This window comes from Sus scrofa, chromosome 1 (assembly GCF_000003025.6).
Source record: "Sus scrofa isolate TJ Tabasco breed Duroc chromosome 1, Sscrofa11.1, whole genome shotgun sequence".
NCBI lineage: Eukaryota > Metazoa > Chordata > Mammalia > Artiodactyla > Suidae > Sus > Sus scrofa.
In genome coordinates this window covers 211,166,957-211,188,346 of record NC_010443.5, presented here as the reverse complement: position 1 = coordinate 211,188,346, position 21,390 = coordinate 211,166,957, and the positions used below count along the sequence as shown (strand labels likewise).

Here is a 21,390-nt window from a genome sequence, read left to right as displayed (position 1 = left end):
ATAATATGCAACACAAGTGTCTGTATTATGAATTTTAAGAATCTAGCATGTGCAAGCTCAGACAAGCTAATATTTATATACAGTACAGATCATAAAAGTATACTTCTAATTTATAATACAGAATAGAATATTATTTCCAACTCTAAATTTAGATGGATAAATAATCCAACACGGTTCTTTCATACTCAAAAAGTGTATGTTAATATATATTTTATAATCATCTATAGACACTGTAAGATTTTCAAATTTCACTACAGCACATTAATAAATGATGCTGAGTAATGCTTTTAAGACGTTATACATCTACTTTAATCAAACTCTTCTTTCCCCCAGTTTAAATTAAATCAGCCAGGATGAACCGAACATATACAAACAAGATGAACAAGGAAATTCATTATGTAGCCCTTATATTCAATGCACTCAGAATTGAAGCAAGTGTTTCAGAACCATGTCTATGCTTCTGGAACCAGAAAATCTTAGTTCAAGATCCAATAATGATATCTAGAGTTTAAAACTGTGAAAGAAGTTTATTATTTGTGCCTGAGGATTTTTTTTTAACATGAGGACCATAAGTGAATAAATACATTCATTATAAGGTTAAAAAGACAGAGAAAATGAAAGTTTAGACCACAGTAATATTATTATACACAATAACATGTATTCTTTGCCTCAGCACTGATCATACAGCCTTTCTAAAAGGGAACAAAATAATAATGATAGAAAAGTTTCCTTTTATTGTGGCCCTGCACACTTTGTCTTTCCCCTAAAATGACAGTGGAAGTGGTTTCTCCTACTTTACAATAATTAGACAGTGATCTCTTACTTCCTTATCTTAGTGCCTGGATATCTGTTTTGAATCCCAGACTGATAATCATAGCCCTGCTAGGATACAACCAGGCCTATGGTTCTTACTACGGTGGGATTCGAGTTTATGTCTTCTTAAAAGGTCCAGGTGTGCTCCACTACTTTCTTGACATGCCATGGATAATGCAGTGGCTGCTTTCCTGGTTCATATCCCAGTCAGACATTTTAGAATGATATAATCATATGAAAAATATGGAAGCTCCACTACAGCACATTTAAGATACTTGTTCTTAGTCACTGAGTAGATCATAGGCAGTAGGAAATATCTACTGACCACACACACACACACACACACACAAACACAAAATAAAAAATAGAAAAAATGCACATGGAGAAGGGCAGGCTTAGAGTTACCAGAAGGGATGACATAGGGTGAATCTCTAGGGATAAAAGAAAATAGCTACCAGGCTGACTATGCCATTACTATAAAGGAGTCCAGGTTCTAATTCTCTAATTTTCCTCAGTGTGGGAATGATATCTTAGAACTTGAATAAAACTACATTTCCTACTTGAATATATATTCCTGTGGTTCTTACCATTATCTATCATTTTTCTTACACTGATGATTTATGCACAAAACAGTATCCTGGATGTTCTCTCAGGAGTCTACATTGCATTACTGCTGGCTGCCAGAATACGGGCATGATCAAGAATATGAAACTTTGATTTATAAGCCTTAGTTGTTTTGAAAGGGAGATAGGTGTTCCATGTGGATAAGGATAAATAATACTTAAAAAGGATTTATCATAGGAAGTTTTGCATCAAATACATTTCCTTACAACAAGGATGATATATTTTTAAGTACTCTCAGGTACTAGAAAGTAAATGGGGATTTCAAAGTGTTTTCCATACTAACAGAGGATGTGGTTAAGAGCTTCAGAGAGTGAAAAGTAAGTCTGTTTAACATCACAAAGCAACAGATGGTGTTAGCTGGAGGTCAGTTCTGTGAGAGTAGAGTACCATTTTAATAAAGGCATACTCTAATGTTACTATTAGTTGTTGGCCCTGCCTGGAAAAAACTATTGTATTGTATACTACTATATCAGTTACTGACCCTGGAAAAATTATTGGTCATTGTGATGATGTTTAAGAGATATTCTAGGAGTGAATTTCAAGCAGATCTGTCCAAACTTTCAAACCTGTAGTTAATGTTAGCAGGTATTCAAATATCAGAATAGTTATGTGTTTGAAGAAGGATTACTACCTGTCCTTCTGGACTAAATTTGAAAATTTAAAAAAACTTCAGTGGCTTCCATGCCCAGTTACAGCACTTGCCCATTTCTGGCAAGAATAGAGGTGCCAGTCCTGTAGAAAAAATGATAATGTTCATGTTCCAGAACAACCTTCATATCAGTTTATATCTCAACAATAAGAAATATAAATATTATGAATCCTGACAAAATATCCTGATGAACACAATCTCCTTTTTATTTTGATATCTTCTCCAGATCTAGAGATACATGTGAAGGGGAAAATACCAGCCCCTGAAGGCAAGATATCAGTAACATTGAAAGACTAGAGGGGAAAAGAAGAGAAAATACATGAAGTCCCCAAGAATAAACAAAAATCTTCAGAAGGGCTTAATACTACTCACAGTGTTTGAGTTAAAGACTTGAGATATCTATTTTTTGTGTATGGTTCATTAGTTTCTAATATTAATGTGATTGTGGAGCCATCTATATTTCCCTTATGCTAGTAACAATTTGAAAAACAACCTAAATATGAAAATATTTGAAAATTTAAAACTGATTACAAGTCTTTCATATATTGCAGTAATAGGCAATCAGGCATGTATATCTAGAAAATAACATAAGAAAAGCACCAAAAAATCACCAGAAGAAAAATAAGGTGCATACAAAATCTTATACAACAGTAAGTTGTACAAACAGCACTTTAATTTTTATCTAACAAAACAATTAAAACTGTACAAAATAATTATTACTTTTTTAGCGCTGCATCTAGGGTATATGGAAATTCCTAGACTAAGGGTCAAATCGGAGCTGCAGGTGCTGGCCTACACCACAACCATAGCAACACCAGATCTGAGCCACATCTGTGACTCAAGCCACAGCTGGCAGCAACACTGGATCCTTAACCCACTCAGCAAGGCCAGGGATCGAACCCATATCCTCTCGGATACTAGTTAGGTTCCTAACCCACTGAGCCACAACAAGAACTCCAAAAACTATTTAATAAGAGACATCACTATGGAAATTTTTAATGCCTTCCTGAAATTTCCTATTTTTTTTCTACAGAATAGATGTATCCCTCTATAATGAAAAATGCTATCTAAAAATCAGTATTCATCATTACATTTTCATTTCATGCTAAGAAAAAAAATTCTGGGACACTTGGTGTTAATTTTTTTTTTTTTTTACTTTTGATATTACTTAAGCTGTCAAAGACCTTTAAAAAAAATAGGAGATTAGGTGTTGATTTCAGGTGTGCAAAAAAGGTCTTTGCTCTATAAGATATAGGAAAAGCAAGAGTAGGGCATGGGAACTGTTAACAGCAGAGAATAAGATACTGGAATGCTGCAAAGTAATGGAAGTTTTGCAAATTCACTACAAGTATTACAACATTCAGCTTTTACAAAATCACTACTAGTATTACAACACTCAATACTCTAAAAAAGCTAATTCATTTTCAAATGCTTCTAATTTTCTCTATTTGTCATTCTTTTAAATAGGAAATAAACCTGAATTTTAAAAATATTTAAGTCAATGAAAAACTATATTCATTTCATGCAATACCATTCTAGAAATGATTTTTCTAAATCGCATTGACTCTATAAATATGTATTTTTAATACTCTATTTTTAATGCAACAAACTAGTTATATTAAAATTACTGAGGCTCAAATTTGCAAGGCTATTTCTACCATCTACCTAAAAACCTACAGCAAGAAATAATATCACTTTTTATTTATTTTACACTAAAAGTGGTAAAGTATGTCACCTATCCAATTTTCAAGGTTCCTTGCTGTAGGGATAATGCTTTTGTTTCCAGTCACTGCTTCTCCAACTGGTGGGTAGAAGAAACAGAAAACATGCAAACTCAAAACTGACATGCTTTGCAAAACCTGAGACGGAATGCTTCTCTGTCTATCAGTTCAGGCAGAACATATAATTATTTTCACATCTCACAGGAGTAGTCCTTTCGGTGTTAGATTTTCTTAATGCTCTGAGTTGGCAATGACAGGGAGCAAAAGAAGAAGAGAAAACACATTTGGGGAATGTCATTTGCAGTCAGTTCTCTGAAACTAATTTTGGAATGACTTTTAAATTCTACAAAACATTTATCAGGCAATTCTCTTGATGGAGAAAACAGTTATTTCTCAGTTAAATTTGCCATGAAGTTTTCCCAACTCTTTGTCTTATTTTTGACAGGCTATTTTCAGCAATGTCATCACTGTGAGAAAGGTAAAAAGTGTGGCTCCTATCCTAGGAAGACTTTCATTAATGCATTATCCTTCTCCAGCTCTACAACAGCATTAGGTATTTAGGTGCTGACTCTGGCACAGGTATTTGCGTGGATAAAAATCACAAAGATATCATCTTTAGGACTAAATTTGCAAACTGGAAAATGATAAATTTAAATCCCACAAAATTCTCTTTGTTGGCAACACAGTTCATGGTTAGATCTGGTAGGTAGTTCAATATAAAATTTGTTAAGAGGAGTGAAAACAGTTAACAACATGGTACTGAAACTATGCTAAGGTGTTAAGAAGTGTAAGGGAACATAAGTAAGTTAAAAGGAGCTGTAATGTGATAGTTTAATTGCACATTAGTTTCTAATCCATTCATTTAACACTTGCTCCAAATTAAAACTTAAAAAAAATTTTACTGAAGGTCACAAAGCAGAGAAATAGCAAGGTTATTTCTTTTCTGTCCTGAAAAAGACATACATATCAAATAGGGGCTTGATATGTAAAAGAGAATCTTACTAATAATGATGTAAGCTCTCAAGATTCTATATCCTTAAGATTTTTCATGGAGTTACATAGATGTTAAACAAAGAATACATATGAATAATACAACTCTTGGCATAACTCTCTGAAGATGCACCCTGAAGGCTTATTCTAAAATAAACTGTCAGTTGTGAGAACTGCTGAATATGATCTAAACAGAAATTATTCTGGAAACATTGCCAGGGGTTAAATTAGAAGCAATCACAGAGGATCTCAAATTTATCATTTAAAAATCTTTCTACGTTGTTTTCACTGACATTAGAAAGAAGAAGCTTAACAAAGATTGAGCTATTAACACTATGGCTATAATTGAGTTCTAAAACCTAAGCACTAGACACACAGTCCTTCACAATCTGCAGCCAGTCTATTCAGACTGATTTCCTACCAGCTTTCTCCTCTTCTTGCATGATCTTTCACTGTGTCATCAATCAACACTATATACAACTCCATATTTCCAAATATTTGTGGGTGTGTATGTGGTTGTTCCTACATGTGCAATTCTTCCCAAGCTTAAAAATGGTGTACTATTGTTTATTCTTTCAAATCCAGCTCTGAGAAATGTCCCCTGACAGGACAAGATAGCCATCCTTTCTTTACTGGCACTATAGCAATTTGCAGTATCTATTAGGATGGAAGCCATGCTAAATGTCTTTTCTATGAGAAGTGACATTTTCCTATCAGAGATACATCTAAGATGATAAATTCTTCCTATTAAGGTAGTCACCCACTTCACCTCACTTCTAAGCCACTGACATGTCTCTGTTCCATTATCCTCTATATCCCGATGACACAATAAAGGAAAAGAGGAGTTAAGATATATTCTATTACATATTTTTTTGCCAATTTTTTGTATAGATCCTCTCCACTCCTTGCTACCACTACCACCACTCTCGACCACCAGCAAGGAGGAAATTCAGGGGCATGGGAGATCATGTGGTACATGGAATGAATTTAGCACCCACAGATTACATTTTAAAACCTAAACACTGGAAATGAGGCCCCATATTTGGCAGCTTTTTGCAGCTGTAAGACTTTAGTCAAGAAAATTAAATACACAGGATCATTTTTAAAAAGTCATGTATAAAATTAAAACACAGACTAGAAGGTGACATCACCTTCAACTATCATAATTATCTAGAATTCAAGGATAGGAGTAAGCACCAAACAGAAAATAGTTGCAACTTAGCATTTTGGAGAGAAAGCAACCCAGAGAGTGTAGACTTCTCACACACTTATTTATGGTATAACAATGAAATTATTTTTAATTAACCTTCTAAAAGCAATTTTGAACTTTTTAGATTATAAACATAATCTAATTATTTTAATTTTGACTCACTAACACATTAAACAATAACTGATAAAAAGATTTTAATGAAAACTTGGAATAATTAAAATAGGAACACAGCAGGATTTAAAAAATAGATATACAGAAATTATCTAATGAGGAATTCATTATGATCTACACTGTTCTTCTTCATATGGTAAAGAGGAAATTCAAATAAAAATGAAATTTCTAACCTCAATTTTAGATCAATTATTGTGAAGAGGTGTTGAAAGAGGAAATGTTAAAATGTAACTTCTACAATAGCAGGGCTTGTGAATTAATATAGAAACCCAATCGAAAGTCCTTTATGTTGGCATTAATGAATTTAACACATATTAAATGAGAATCCACATTTAGAAATGTTAAGCATTTAAAAAGTATTTTATAGTTTTCAAATGAGCATTATGATATGGTTATTTCTATACTTCTTATAGAAAACAGAAATAACATCTTATAGAAAATAAGATAAATTAAAAATGAACATTAATATTTTATAGTCTTATTTTATAAATATATCTATATATATATAACATTTATATTAAATTTCATAAATCTGCTTATAAAATATATAGCACATAATATATAATTTTATTTATATCTGTTATCTTTTTAGGGTCACACCTGAGGCATACAGAGGTTCCAGGTTAGGGGTCAAATCAGAGCTGTAGCCGCTGGCCTACACCACAGCTGCAGCAACACAGAATCCAAGCCCTGTCGGTGAACTACACCACAGTTCACACCAATGCCAGATCCTTAATCCACTGAGTGGGGCCAGGGATGGAACCTGTGTCCTCATGGATACTAGTCAGATTCATTTCTGCTGAGCCACAAAGTTTCTACCATATAAACTGACACTATTTTCCTTCAGAGTCATTTTCTCTTTTTTAAATCACCTCTCTTTTCATCTCAAGGAAGTGATAATGACAGAAAAGAAACAAAGTAATCTACCTGCTTTCAGACTCCAAAGTAAAACGTCATAGGGATCTTCTGTTTAGTCAAAAGATTTGGGGTTTTAAAAGGGAAAGATTTGGTTTTTCTTCCCATCTCTCAAAGCTAATAAGGGTTTTCTCAGGTTTAGAGAATGGAGAACTAGCAGGAAATTGCTGGGATAGCAGCTGTTAGTGAAAGAGCCCAGAGTTCCTGTGCTCTGTATTCTTTCCCCAGCTCAAAGAAGAGAAAGTATCTAGGCACAGAGACTTTAATGACTCAGAGCAGTAAAGAAAGAGGATTAATTCTTTCATTTCCCTCCCAACATCACAAAGAAATGTCAGTGGAGATGCCAAAGTGGTTCTGGTTGATGAATGCTTAAGACCAGAATAAGTGATGGAAGGTTCAAGACAAGCAGGCCTGGATATGAGAAAACCAGAGACTGGAGCAACCCACACACATGCCTCTGTGCCACGCAAGTCCTCCAAGATTTAGATTTGACTCCAAGGTGAAAGGGGTTGGGCTAAATTAAGTCCCAGCTACCCCAGCAGAAAATTTATAAGTCCTCTTCCACTCACTCCAATAGGTACTATGATTACATAATTAAAATTGGCTCTTTTCTGTCTGACTTTCCTTGCTCATAGTGTGTAATAACTTTTCTGTCACCCCTTTCCCTCAATACCTTTAGTAGATGACAAAAGGTAAAGTTATTTTTGGTGGTTCAGTAACACTGAAATTAGTCCTGCCTACACAGATTCTAAGAGCCTAATGTCTCCTCTTCAAGACTGTACAATCTTGTCTAAGTATATGCATTGATGTTATTCAGATTCATTACTTTTGCCATAATCTTATCTTCAAATTTCTAAAGGATATATTCTCTTTTGATTTTCTTTTTGGCCCACTAGTTGTTTTTACTAAGACAGTAGGGCTTAAATGTTCTCACCAAGGAAAAAAATAAATAAATAGGTAAGGTGATGGATTTGTTAACTAATAACAACAGCAAAACCTGGCTGATGTAGTCCTCCTATTTTTAAGATTCTCAAACTGTCTCTGCTAAGCTACTTAAGAGTCAATCACAGCCAACACTTTGGTTTTATTAGAGAAAAATAAGAGCCCCCACAGTGACTAAGCCTCTAAGAAGTCTTTATCACCTCTTTCTCTGAAATTACTTTGCATGCTGTTGTGGTTCTACTGCAGCCCAGGGACTTTGAAAAATTTTGTCTATGTCTTTCACAGTAAATTCAGTGGATGAAAGAAAAAGAAAGAAAGGAAGGAAGGAGAAAAAAAAGAAAATAATGAAACCATGCCCTTAACTATGTGATAACCTTTAATAATGTAGTCTATCATTTTTTTCTATCTCACTTAAAAATAACATTTGGAATTCCCATTGTGGCTCAGTGTAAATGAGCCTAACTAATATCCATGAGGATGCAGGTTTGATCCCTGGCCTCGCTCGGTGGGTTAAGGATCCATCATTGACCTGAGCTGTTGTGTAGGGTGCAGACGAGGCTCGGATCTGGCATTGCTGTGACTGTGGTGTAGGCCAGTGGCTATAGCTCAGATTTGAACCATAGCCTGGGAACCTCCATATGCTGTGGGTGTGGCCCTAAAAAGACAAATAATAATAATAATAACATGCATTACTAGAATGACTGTAAATACTGGCTTTCCCAGGAAAATTCTGGTTTACATTTATTGACAAAATGTTATTAGTAGTAGCATCTTATTCCACTCTCAAAATTGTCTCTTGTTGTATAATCAATTACTTGCTTATTCTAGTGAAGATCTGCTAAATTGGTTCCTCAAACCACTAATAGTTGTAACCCAACTATGTGAGTGTCTTACTCCTGGATATGAGCTCTGATTTTCAGAACATGACTCCTACTTACCATAATGTATCATACTCCACTACAGACTGAACAGTGCTTCATTATTACCTGAAAAAATTTAACAAATTATTGGTGACATGCACAGAGCTGGGCTATAAGTAGGTTCTTGATATTGAGATTCTTACCAATGTCATTAAATTATCAGGATGTACATAAATTTTGCTTCTCAATTTTTAAGAGATAATGTATTAAAATCACCTTATAAATCCTAGTCATATATTTTATACATACATGCACCTTTCTTTATTAAAAAAGAGTTTGTAAATATTTTAAGATAGGAATAATTGCAGTTCACTGAAAGTCCCCAAATCAACAGAATCTGATTTCACTATCAACTGACACCAGTTACTGAGATGTTCTCAATGAGGTTAAATGAAATTCCTGAAGAGTCGCCCAAACATGATTGTCAAAATATATCCTACAATTTCTGCATACTACCTTAGAAATTTCTTTGAAATTAATCTCTTGAATAGAATTATAAAATTTTAAATTTCACTCCTGAGACAACTGCTCTAGGCTCACTAAACAAATCCCCATTCATAATACTTAAAGGCTCTTCATTTTTCCCTAATTACTTGGCCAACCTTGGGCTACCATTCTGGTCTATAATACATAAGCAAAAGTCGTTACCAAAAAAAAAAAAAAAAAAAAGCTATCTATTTACCATTCACTTTTACCAATTCACACTCTGCATTTAACTTAACATTCTTCTCTTTTAGGAATAAGACAAAAGTGGCAAGAGCATGGCTTTCACCATGTGATTATGGCAAACATCATGAGGAAAATCTACATATTAGAAATGAATGACCACAAGAACTTTTGTTCCTTTGTAATACTAGATTTATTTCCCCAGGTTAAACTACTGTGCAAAAGAAAAACATATATCTTTATACCACTACAGTAGGATTTTATGCTATCTGCATAACATAAAATGCTGACAGATACTTTTATACCAGAAGTGGATGTTGCAAGTGACAGAACCAAAAGTGTGACTTATCTGATAAGAGAGGTAGGAACTGACTAGTGTGTACCTCATAATCTCAGTCTGAGAAATAAGAAAACCTTATTTAGAAGTGACAAAATATTTGACAAAATGTTTGTTTGCTGTACTTTGTGATATAGAACACTCATCTTCTGTGATATTAGGGGAATTTGTATTGTGACTTATTATTCCCAGAAAATCCTTGGAAGAGAACAATATATTCAAAATAGAGCTAGCCATATATTTTATATACTCATGTACCTTCCCTTATTAAAAAGTTTGTAAATATGTTACGATATGAATAATTGCAGTCTACTGTTAGTCCTCAAATCAATGGATTCTGACTTCAGTATCAACTGACACCATTACTGAGTTGGTACTCAATGAGGTTAAACAACACAAATGATGAAAACTTGAAGAATCACCTAAACATGATTGTCAAATGTACATGCCTTTTTTAGTCATATCCTCCGTACTTCTGTTTGCAATTTTACTCTACGAATCACAGAACAAAAGGTTCCAAAGGAAGTTGGGGGAATGCTGTTTCAGTAAATACTGCCTAGAGACACTCCAAACAGTTTTGGTGAAGCATTCAACTTTAGGAAACACCACTTATTTTCCCTGTATCTGTAAAGAAATTTTAACAGGAGGAAACCCAGTTCCTAAAACACAGAAATAAGTCTAACTGACTTTAAAAGGAACACTAAGATTCATTCTTTAGCTTTAGAGGTAGTTTTGTCAGTTACCTTTGACACAGAGCACAGTTCTAGAGGAAGTGTTCACATTTCCTAATACTGGATCATGCAATGTTCACTCCAAAGGTAAAGTTGTGTGTGTGTGTGTGTGTGTGTGTGTGTGTGTGTGTGTGTGTGTATAAACATGTTTTTCCTATATATTTTTATATAACTATATATATAACTATATATATATAACTACATATATGACTATATATACTATATACATAACTACATATATAACTATGTGTGTGTATATATATATATATATAAAACTATATAAATAGCTTATATATATATATATAAAGGGGCTTCCCTGGTCACATGGGTAGAGATGTTCTGTTAGCAATGCAGACCCTTCCAATCACCTACAGCAAAAACCTAGAAAAACAAGAACAAAGAAGCAGAAGCAGGAGAGGCAGGATGTATAGGAAAATATAGGAGATGGGAAGAGCGGCGAAGTAATGTTTGCTTTCACTTTTTCATTTTCTAAAAAGAAGCAATATAGGCTATAGCTTATGCCCTGTATCCTCAAATAAAATATCAGAGGAGTTTAAATTGAAGAGTAACTCTTGCCTAGGGTAGGAAACCAGAGTCATGGGGTAAGGCATTCCAAGAATGCAGAGGGCCTGACCTAACTGGATCACTACAGTTTATTCCTGATTTGATCAGTTATTGATTATAAGGAAATGCATCAAATCAGGAATAAACTGTAGTGATCAATGCATTTATGTATGTGTACATCATCCTTACAGGAAGTGTCACATGTAAAAATTTGAGTGACTAGAATTAGATGAACAGAACCTGGCCTATAACATGGCTCATCAACTGGTTCTTTAAATACACTAGAATTTAACAACAGAAATGTACAGTTTTGACAATTTGGCTACATAAGAATTAAGGAAGAATAGAGATTGCTTTTAAAAGATGCTTGAGAAGGCAACATATAAAATATGTGACTTGAGGACAAAATGAAATTCACTGTGTGTGAAATATGCAAACAAATGAAGTAAGTCTCCCATTCATTGAAATGTATATTTTTGACAGCAACAAGTGAAGAATTTGGGAATTTAAGGCACCATTCTTTGGATTTAAGGAAACATTTCTACTGAATTCTTTGAACTGAGTTGGTTTACTAGTGATTTTTGAAGCAACTGATTTTCCTCCAAATTCTTTGGCAACACTAGAATGATTAGAATTCACTCTAAGGGTAGAAGTGCAAAACAACATCCAATCCTGTCCTGGGGAGGAAATATGGGCTTTATTAAGCCAGAAAAGTTTGGGGATGGGAAAACAAAACAAACTTACTCTTGAAATATTCCAACATACTAGACATGGCAAAGGTCAAATGGCTAGAATATGTAATTAGGTCCCTAATAATAAAACTCAAGGTAAAAGGGAGTTTAATTACTGAACGACATATATATTACCAACAACGTGAAATATAGCTGATTCTGATTTGGTTTATAGATAGATACCTAGGTACTGTGGCACAGTAAACTGCTTTTTGGAACAAAGTGAATCTAAGGGGGCATAAAAGTGACATATTCTTAGAACCTAAGCATGGATTTCCTTTGAGCCTCCACATACATTTGAGCATTACATAATCCAGAATGAAGATTTGTCTACTGACTGTCTAGGGCTAGCTTAAGTAGTGAATCCATGTAGATTCAAGAAACGGTTACAGCACAAACTGAACATACTCCAGTTTACTCCATGACTCTCTTCAAAAGTAATCTAAACCACAAACCCTTTGGTTCTGGGGAGCTATGATTTCTTAGCCATTTTGTAGGGGGTTAATAGTCTTAAGTATGAACTACCACACCTTATGTTAATATGATAGACAAGGTACAATGTATCATTAAATTTTAAATCATATTTTGTGGAACAGTCCATATACCGTTCTTGGAAAAAAACACAATCAAAAGCTGGGATTTGGGTGTGTAGGGGCAAATATCCAGGCAGAAAAAGAGATAAGATCAAAAAGAAAGGGCGTGGGCATTCCCATCATGGCTCAGTGGTAATGAAATCGACTAGTATCCGCAAGGATGTGGGTTCAATCTCTGGCCTTGTTCAGTGGGTTAAGATGCTGGTGTTGACCTGAGCTGTGGTGCAGTAGCAGATGTGGTTTGGATCCCACATTCCTGTGGCTGTGGTGAAGGCCGGAAGCTATAGCTCTGATTTGACCCCTAGCCTGGGAACTTCCATATGCCATGGGTGTGGCCCTAAAAAGACAAGAAAGAAAGAAAGAAAGAAAGAAAGAAAGAAAGAAAGAAAGAAAGGAAGGAAGGAAGGAAGGAAGGAAGGAAGGAAGGAAGGAAGGAAGGAAAAGCAATGGCCCAAGAAAATAGTGGCAAACTTAAACCTGTACAGGAAAATGACCAAATTTAATTCTATGGGAAGGAATGATTAGGAAACTATTAAAAACAGTATGCCTAATTTTCAGATTTAAGTCTTATATAGCATTATTATATTCTTCCAAATGAAATCTTTAAAGCTAGCATTGAGTCATTTTGAGAAGAGAAGGGATCAGAGTGGGATCCAAAAGGCTGTCATGATGCAGAAAAAGCACAGAATATATCTGTGATAAAAAGGAAAACGGCAATTTAGAATCTTACATGGACTGTGAGACCAAAAAATAATCTCAAGGGAAACACTGTTTTAATCCTCTGCTCAGGGTATTCCCTACTAATTGAAAAGACGGTCAAGTTTTCCACCATATGGGGAGTGAGGTCAATTTTCTAAATCTTAAATTACTAGATGGCCTTAATTTAGTGGCTGGGGAGTTTGGGGAGAAAGACCTATAAATTACATTTGTAAACCCACCTTAATTTTTCTTTTAAGAATTTGTGAAATGGTAAGAAAATCATATTTCACAAGTTGAGTAAATGAAAATTATAGAACATAAGTTTATTTGCTACTCCCTAAGACTCTGTATGCCCTATGGCCTAAAAAGGCATACAGAGGTGAGTGTGTAAATATAAGTAGTTTCAGATCAATCAAATTAAAAAACACATTAAAGAGAATTTGAGTGGCTAATGCCATAATTTAGTGTCAGGAGAGAGCAGTGGTCAAAGATGATATTGGAAATTCAGGCTGAAACCAGTTTATTTAGGTCTTTGGGGATTGGGCAAAATAGTCTGGGTTTCTCTCTTGCATCACTGAAGTTTTAAGTGGTAAGATGGGAGTGATACATTACAGAAGAACATTCCAGCTAAAAGTGTTTCTGAGCATTGTACTGATCAGGTAAGACAAAGAAATAAAGAGCTCTCAAAAACTCAGTGGACTGAAGCCTCAGATTTTTTTTCTTTTTCCTTTTGGCTGCAGCTGTGGCAAATGGAAGTTCACAGGCCAGGGACTGAATCCAAGCTGTAGCTGAGGCCTACATCATAGAAACTCCAGATCCTTAACCCACTGTGCCACAGCAGGAAGTCCCAGAATTTTATTTCTTCTTCATATAACATGCCCTGGTAGGAGTTAGGGTCAGCAGGGCAGCTCTCCTCCAAACGATCACACAGAGGCTTAGGCTCTTTCTTGGGATTCTGCCATCTTCTAAGGTCTTATTCTCTTCTACATTCAGTAGGTACAAGCAAGAGAGAGCAAGCATGAAGGAGATACAATCACCTTCCTAAAATTTCCAACCAGGAATTGGCACATATGACCTCCACTGATTTGAATATAGACTAGAGAAACCATTGTTCAAGTATGCTCAGAGTAAAAGTTTATGTAAGATGTAGCTCAAATCAAAATATCTTACAAACACTTTTAAAAAGGTCTATAGCTTCCTACTAAAGACACTGCATCACTAAGGTGTTAACTATTTAGAACACTACAAAATGGAATACTGAAGATACATATGTGAATTAGGTGGCAATAAATGGGGAAAGCTTGATATTTCTAACCTTGCTTGGAAAAAAGAGCATTTTCAGTCAAGTATTTGCTTAAAATGCTTTAAAACAGTTCTCCAAAGGGCCTTTCATCTAATGGTCTGTAAAGAAGCTCTCGGGACCAGCACTAACTTAAAATAAGCACGGCACACTTAAGACTGTGAGTCACTCAAGGCAGACAAAGATATGAGAATATATGATTCCAGAAGCAGTGACATAATAGGCATATTTTGTTTGTGAAAAATCAGTGGTTTTCAGTTGAACTTGAACACTTGGCTAAAAATGGAATAATCTGATATTCTGTAGAGAGTATATGAAATGATGAGAAGAGTTTTAAAAAGATACCATCATTTTGCCCCTCTTATTACTCCTCCCTGCCCTGGTATGAGAATGGGAGCATGTAATTGGCAGGCAAAAAAATGGAGTCTTGGTTAAGATCTAGATTATTTTAGTTCCAGTGAGTTCACAATCCTATATAATTTTAATTTTCCTGTTTCCCAACTGAATAATTGGAATTAGCACACATAATAGTTTGTGAAAACCACACACTGGGCCTAGGCCTACAGGTTAACAGCTATTATGTAGAAGGCCAGATGGCAATGATTCAAAATGCCCCCTAATCCAGCCAAGATAACAATTCAAAAACAATATCACATCCCACAGGGATGGAAAAAATTAGCTATATTCTTAAGTATCTAAAATATACAGGAGTAATGACTTCCACTTACTTCCACAGTCAAACTGGGCCATATGAGCAAAAAAAGGGCTAGTTCCTAGAAGTCCTGGCAAGACACATACACTTCAACAGATGGGGAGAAATCCTACAAAGATTCAGTGGTCCTCTGCTTCAGAAAAGTTTTTAGGAATTTATTTGTCACTGGCAAGCCAGAACATATGTTCCAAAGTAAAAGACGAATAATTGCAGCTTGTTCCTTCAATGACGATGAAAGAAATATATTACCTACGTGGCTTCTTTGGGTTCTAGAGCAGAATACTGCACATCTGGGAACACTTTCCAGGCCCATATAGTATGATACAACTACTGGCTTAAAGTGTGGCCCTCAAATAGGAAAAGGGCTCTACAGCAGACCCAAGCTGTAATGTAAGCAGCTGCCATATATTCTGACAGACCTTATGGTAATAAAGGTGATAGGAGTGGTGAGATAAAATGTTTCATGGAATTTATGGGAAGTGCTAGTGGGAGAATCATAATAAATGTCTCTGGGGTTCTGGAGCAAGGTCATGCCATCAGCAATGTACAAGGCTTTTGAGAAAAATATTCCTGGCATGCTTCTGGTGGAAGAGTTCCAGATGATGGGACAGCAAATGACCATGAGATTAAACTATCCCCATGAGATGGATCATTTCAGATGTGCCAAGTCTTAAGATTTTCAGGTATATCCACCAGAAATCCATCACAATAAAGTTGTACTTCTGTAATCAAATATGATTAAAACTAGATGTCATAAACAAACTACATGAGCAAAGAGTTCAGATTCCCATTCCATCTAGCACTGCTGCATCAGTGCTACTCCTCAGGGCACATATCTGGTAAAAGGGATCCTGTTGGAACAGAGATGAAGTAAAAACTGAAGCTTCCTTTATGGATGTGCCAAATATAAGCCAAACCTTTACTGAAGCCTTCATGAATGGAACTAAAAATAAATGAAGGAAAAACTTTCCCATTTTGTTGTACTGCAAGAAAAGTGACCTGAAGAGTTCCCCTTGCGGCGCAATGGAAACAAACCTGACTAGTACCCATGAGCAAGTGGGCTCAATCCCTCCCCTTGCTCAGTAGGTTAAGGATCCAGTGTTGCCATGAGCTGTGGTGTAGGTCAGAGACATGGCTCGGATCCTGTGTTGCTATGGCTATGGCGTAGGCTGTCAGCTGTAGCTCTGATTAGACCCCTAACCTGGGAACTTCCATATGTCGCAGGTGCAGCCCTAAAAAGCAAAATTTTTAAAAAGCAGAAAAGTGGCCTGAGATTAGACTATATATGGTCTCATGGGCAGTGGCAAATGGCCTGGCTGGTTAGAATCCTGAAGAAAGAAAGAGTGGAATGAATGGGTCCATGGTATGAACATATGACTGATGCAAAGGAGTGGGCACAAAGTGTGAAGACTTTTGTATGGATGCATACCATAAAATATGTACTACACAGAAACACTAATTAACAGGGAGACAGAAACACTCAGCTAGTTGATGTCAGGCAACCTAAGTCCTAAAACTGTTGGCATATTGTATACAAAACATAGTGGTCACACTGGGAGAGATGGAGACTACTCACAGACCAACAATGAGCTCCCACTCACTGTGGATCATTTATATCTTCTGACACTGAATGTTCAATCTGCTAGCAATAGAGACTAATGCTAAGTCCCCACTATGACACTATTCCTCAAGGAGACCATCTGGCCACTGGTTAGAAAAGTATACACTGTATTCGTTTTAGCTTGGGAAGGCCAAATATTTGTTGTAACAGAAAGAGATATACACTGAGGGTATGGATTTTCCCAACTGCTGAGTTGACTCGGCCACCACCATGATTTGGGGGCTTATAGTCTGGTTGATTCATTGTCATGAAGTCCCATGCAATACTATACAAGACCAGGGGAATTGATTTATAGCAAAGGAGGTATGTGAGTAAGTCAAGTTACATGGGATCTACTGGTTGTAACAAATACCATACCACTCACTTTTTTGCCAGCCTGGTAGAGGAATTAGGTATGGCCTCCTGAATATGCAGTTGAAGTATCAGCCTGAAAATGTTATTCCAAAAGGATTAGGCACCATACTTAGGATGTAGTATACACAATGAATCTAAACCTTTAAATGCTGCCTTGCTCCCAATAGGAAGAATATCTACATACCGGCAGTTACATTCCTGCAGGGCTAGAGGCCCATGTCACCACATCTAGCATACTTTTATCAGAAAATTCAAACAACTTCATATTAGGTACTCTGATGGGCCTTTACATTGCAGAACTCCTTGCAGGATTATCCTGCAACATAACAGCAGGCTAGAAATATTTTGCATGCCAAACTCCATCTCAAACTTTGCTGCTGGAAAAATAAACTGGCAACAAGTAGTGTTAAAATGTAATTTCCATACCACTATAAAATGTGGTATAGAAAAGCTTTCTTTAGAATATATATGTGTGTGTGTGTGTGTGTGTGTGTGTGTGTGTGTGTTTGTTGTGGGTTTTTTTTGTCTTTTGTCTTTTTGAGGGTCACACCCACGGCATTTGGAGGTTCCCAGCCTAAGGGTCCAATCAGAGCTGTTGCCACTGGCCTACACCAGAGCCACAGCAACACCAGATCCGAGCCGCGTCTGCGACCTACACAGCAATGCCAGACCCTTAACTCACTGAGCGAGGCCAGGGATCGAACCCACAACCTCATGGTTCCTAGTTGGATTCGTTTCCACTGTGCCACAATGGGAACTCATAGAGATATATTTTACAGACACGTAACAGTTGAAATCTCCTTTAACTTTTACAATAATTTTGTTTAGAGCTTGCTTAGCCTTATAAGAAGCAGAACAAGTGGCAGTTTAGTGGAAAAAAAAAATAAAGTGACACAAATATGTCATATTTCTAAAGATGATACATAATTAGCTTCTGCTCAGTTGTAATTTGACTAGACTAAAATTATTGGAACCTCATTCATGCTTGCCATGTATTATTTACTATTTAATAAATTAACGGCACATGAGAAAGACTTAAAATGGTGGGATTTAATTTCATCAAAATTACTCTATGACAGAGAGAAGGAAAAAGAAAAACAAATGCAAAAAGAGGTGAAAGAAATCTAATACATAAATGCAAATATATTTAGATGAAAAATCAAACATCCATACTCTACATGTGGTATCCATTATTGATATTTACTACCCTGTGCAACTTCTCTGTGAATGAAGACTGGGGAAGAATCTTAAAGTTCCTGGAAAAAATTAACATTTCTTATATCCCAAACTTAGCCTAACATTAATCAAACACTAACCACAGTATTTTGTCATTTACCATTTATCAAAAATCTAAAAATACAAACCTAATCCCTCATCAAATACTACCGTGTTTGCTTCTTAGAACTGAAATCACTTCAACAACACAATCTGCACTATATATTACAAAATCTAGAGTTTATTAGTTGAAGATTATAACCAACAGACGTGGACTAAAAAGTATTACATTTTCAAAGTGCCTTTCTGTGAAGATATAAACATCTGCAAAGCATATGCACTAAGCATTAAAACCACAAAATACCAATGAGGCAGCTATCTCTTTAATCCTAGCTATTGCACTGAAGTTATCTTTCAGAGTGGGGGGCATTACCTTAAGTGCAGAAATCTGATGAAAACAACCACTGCTACAATTACCATTTGAAGGGTGGTCCCCTGTGCTGCTTAAATATAACTTATTCTCAATTTTTATAATCATTTTCTTGAAATATTAGCGAAATGGAGTTCAGACAGTTTAAGTAACTTACCCAAATTAACAGAGCTAGTCAGAAGAAGAGCTGGTAGTAACTCCTAAGTCTCTGGCTCGGCTTACCCAGGTTAATACACAATACATCTAGCATGAAGAGAGCTCTCCAGAAGCCTTGGACGCTGGAGGAGAAACCCAGCCGCTGAATAATTAATTAGTCTGGAAAACCAACTCTGTGCCTAAATTTACAGTTTTACGGCACTGGGTAACATCACTTCCAGCCGTATTTACTTCACAGGTACCTCACGACCTGAGTTTACGGCATATCACGTCGCGTCACGTCACGTCACATCACGTCGACCTCCTGGGTACCTCACTGTATCTATAGCTCCGTCTAGATAGATATAGTGATGTAAATACCTTCTTACTGATTGTTAGGGAGACGTTTTATGTGAGTAAATTTTCAGAAAGTATTTTCAGAGAAAAAATATTGCAAAGGAGAATAGTGCCTTCTAACTATATAGCATATATTTAGATTTTTTTAGTGGTATGTAGAAAGAGAAGCGAGGAAAAATGATAAAAATTTGGAAAATCACAGCGATGAAGGAGGCTAAATGGATCAACTAACAAGTGTGTGAGACTTTGTCAGTAAGCATAACGACCGTAATATCAGAAGAGAGAGTGATTTTTGGCCCTGTGGGAAATAGAAACATACTGCACTGCTGAGAGCAAACAGAGAAGCTAAAGAGAGGATGGAATCTGAACGATCCGTGGTTGATTTGGACGTGACTAAGCTAATGGTGATAAATGATAATAATAGATAACATTTTAATAGTTACAAAATATATTTTATTTATTTTTACGATCCTAAATAATTTAATAAAATTATATGGCATTAATTTATGTTTAAAGATGAGGAAATAGGTTCAGAAAGTTAAGTGATTTTTTTTTTTTTCCAGAAAATACACATGACCAATGGCAGGCCCTTTGGTTCCAGTTCTCATGCAGTCTATTACAGCATTACTGCCTTTTTCTTTTTGAAGAAAAAAATTGGCGGAAAATATATTCTTTTCATCATGGCACAATAATCCAGAAAGTACAAATGCTTATAGTAGTGTAAGACTCATCTTTGACTGAAGGGGAGCTATTTTAACTAACAAAAAAACAAACAAACAAAAAACACTTCAGTTCATAGTAGTAGAACTACTTTGGAGACAGCTGGTTTAAGTGAAGAGCAGCATGGTAAATGTATTCAGCCCTGAAACAGCCTCTGATACTGCTCAGCTAACTTTTAATGTGTCTTGCAGCTCAGGCTGCTTTTTGCAAACCACTGAGGGTGCAGTCCTGCTGTCCTTGCATTTCTGTTATGCTCACATAACTCCCATTAACATTGCTCAAAGTTCAGGGTATGAGGAACAAAGGGCAGTTTTTCTCTGCTTCTTCAATTCTCCATAGCTTTTCAGTCATAGACATTTAGCAGCACTTTCTCAATAAGGAGATATTTTGCGCAAAAATAAGAAAGCTGCTGGGAAGCCTTGCTTACTGCAGGGAATCTCTGTGTGCTCAACCACGTGACACTTAGCTCTGGTAGGGCACCAGCTGTTTGGAACTACCCCAGGGCTGTAGGCTGTGGGAAGAGAACTCCCATTGGCTGTGTGTACACCTGATTGGCTATATGACAGTAATGCCTTCCAGCCTAGGAGCTCCTGTTCCAGTATTCACCAGATGCAATTAACAGAGACAGAAGGAAGCAACTTAAAATCTGCCAAAATAGGTCAGTAACCTCACTGTTTGCCCATTAGTAATCACAGAATATATGTTTAGAGCAGCACAAGTCCTGTGAAAATTACGCAAAAGCATCCCTTCATTCCTGAGTTTTGCCATAGTCCCTCATTTTGTAAATGTCACATATAAAATAGGTCTCATAAAAAAAGAGGAGCCATTTCCAACTGGGATGTTTCTACATACAGCTTACAAAAGTCATAAGTTACCTTTGCAAACTAATTATTGGGGAAGCCTAGGATGCAGCTTGTAGGTTAAGAAATGCACTTGCCTTCCCAATTTCCTCAACATGGACTTTTCCCTAGTATTTTTCCTATGAATAATCTATAGATAGATTTTCTTAAATTAAATTATATCTTATAGACACTCAGTAGTTATTTAAAAGGATACAAAACATCACCCCTTAAAGAATGTAAATAAAATTTCACCCCTAAAGCAAAACGTTGCCCCTTAATTTATTTTTCGGATGAATGTGTGCTGCCTGTGAGATTTGAATTAATACCTGAATTCATCATAATTTTTCCCTGAATTTTTGGCATGCACATGTCATAATTTTACTAGATAAAATTTAAGTTCTATTTCAAAGCAGAAGCAGCTAATGATC

At 35.9% G+C, this 21,390-nt stretch overlaps 1 long non-coding RNA gene across 2 annotated transcripts in view; it reads right to left on the bottom strand.

Moving 5' to 3' along the window:
* Window positions 1-19,295, bottom strand: part of LOC102164767 — a 441,908-nt gene extending 422,613 nt beyond the window's left edge. Inside the window, exons 1-2 of one of the 2 annotated variants that reach the window (XR_002336025.1) lie at window positions 19,066-19,295; window positions 8,974-9,021 (exon numbers count right to left, since the gene is read on the bottom strand). This is a non-coding gene — a long non-coding RNA (uncharacterized LOC102164767). The remainder of the gene's footprint in view (window positions 1-8,973; window positions 9,022-19,065) is intronic. The other variant, XR_002336023.1, reaches the window with a different exon arrangement.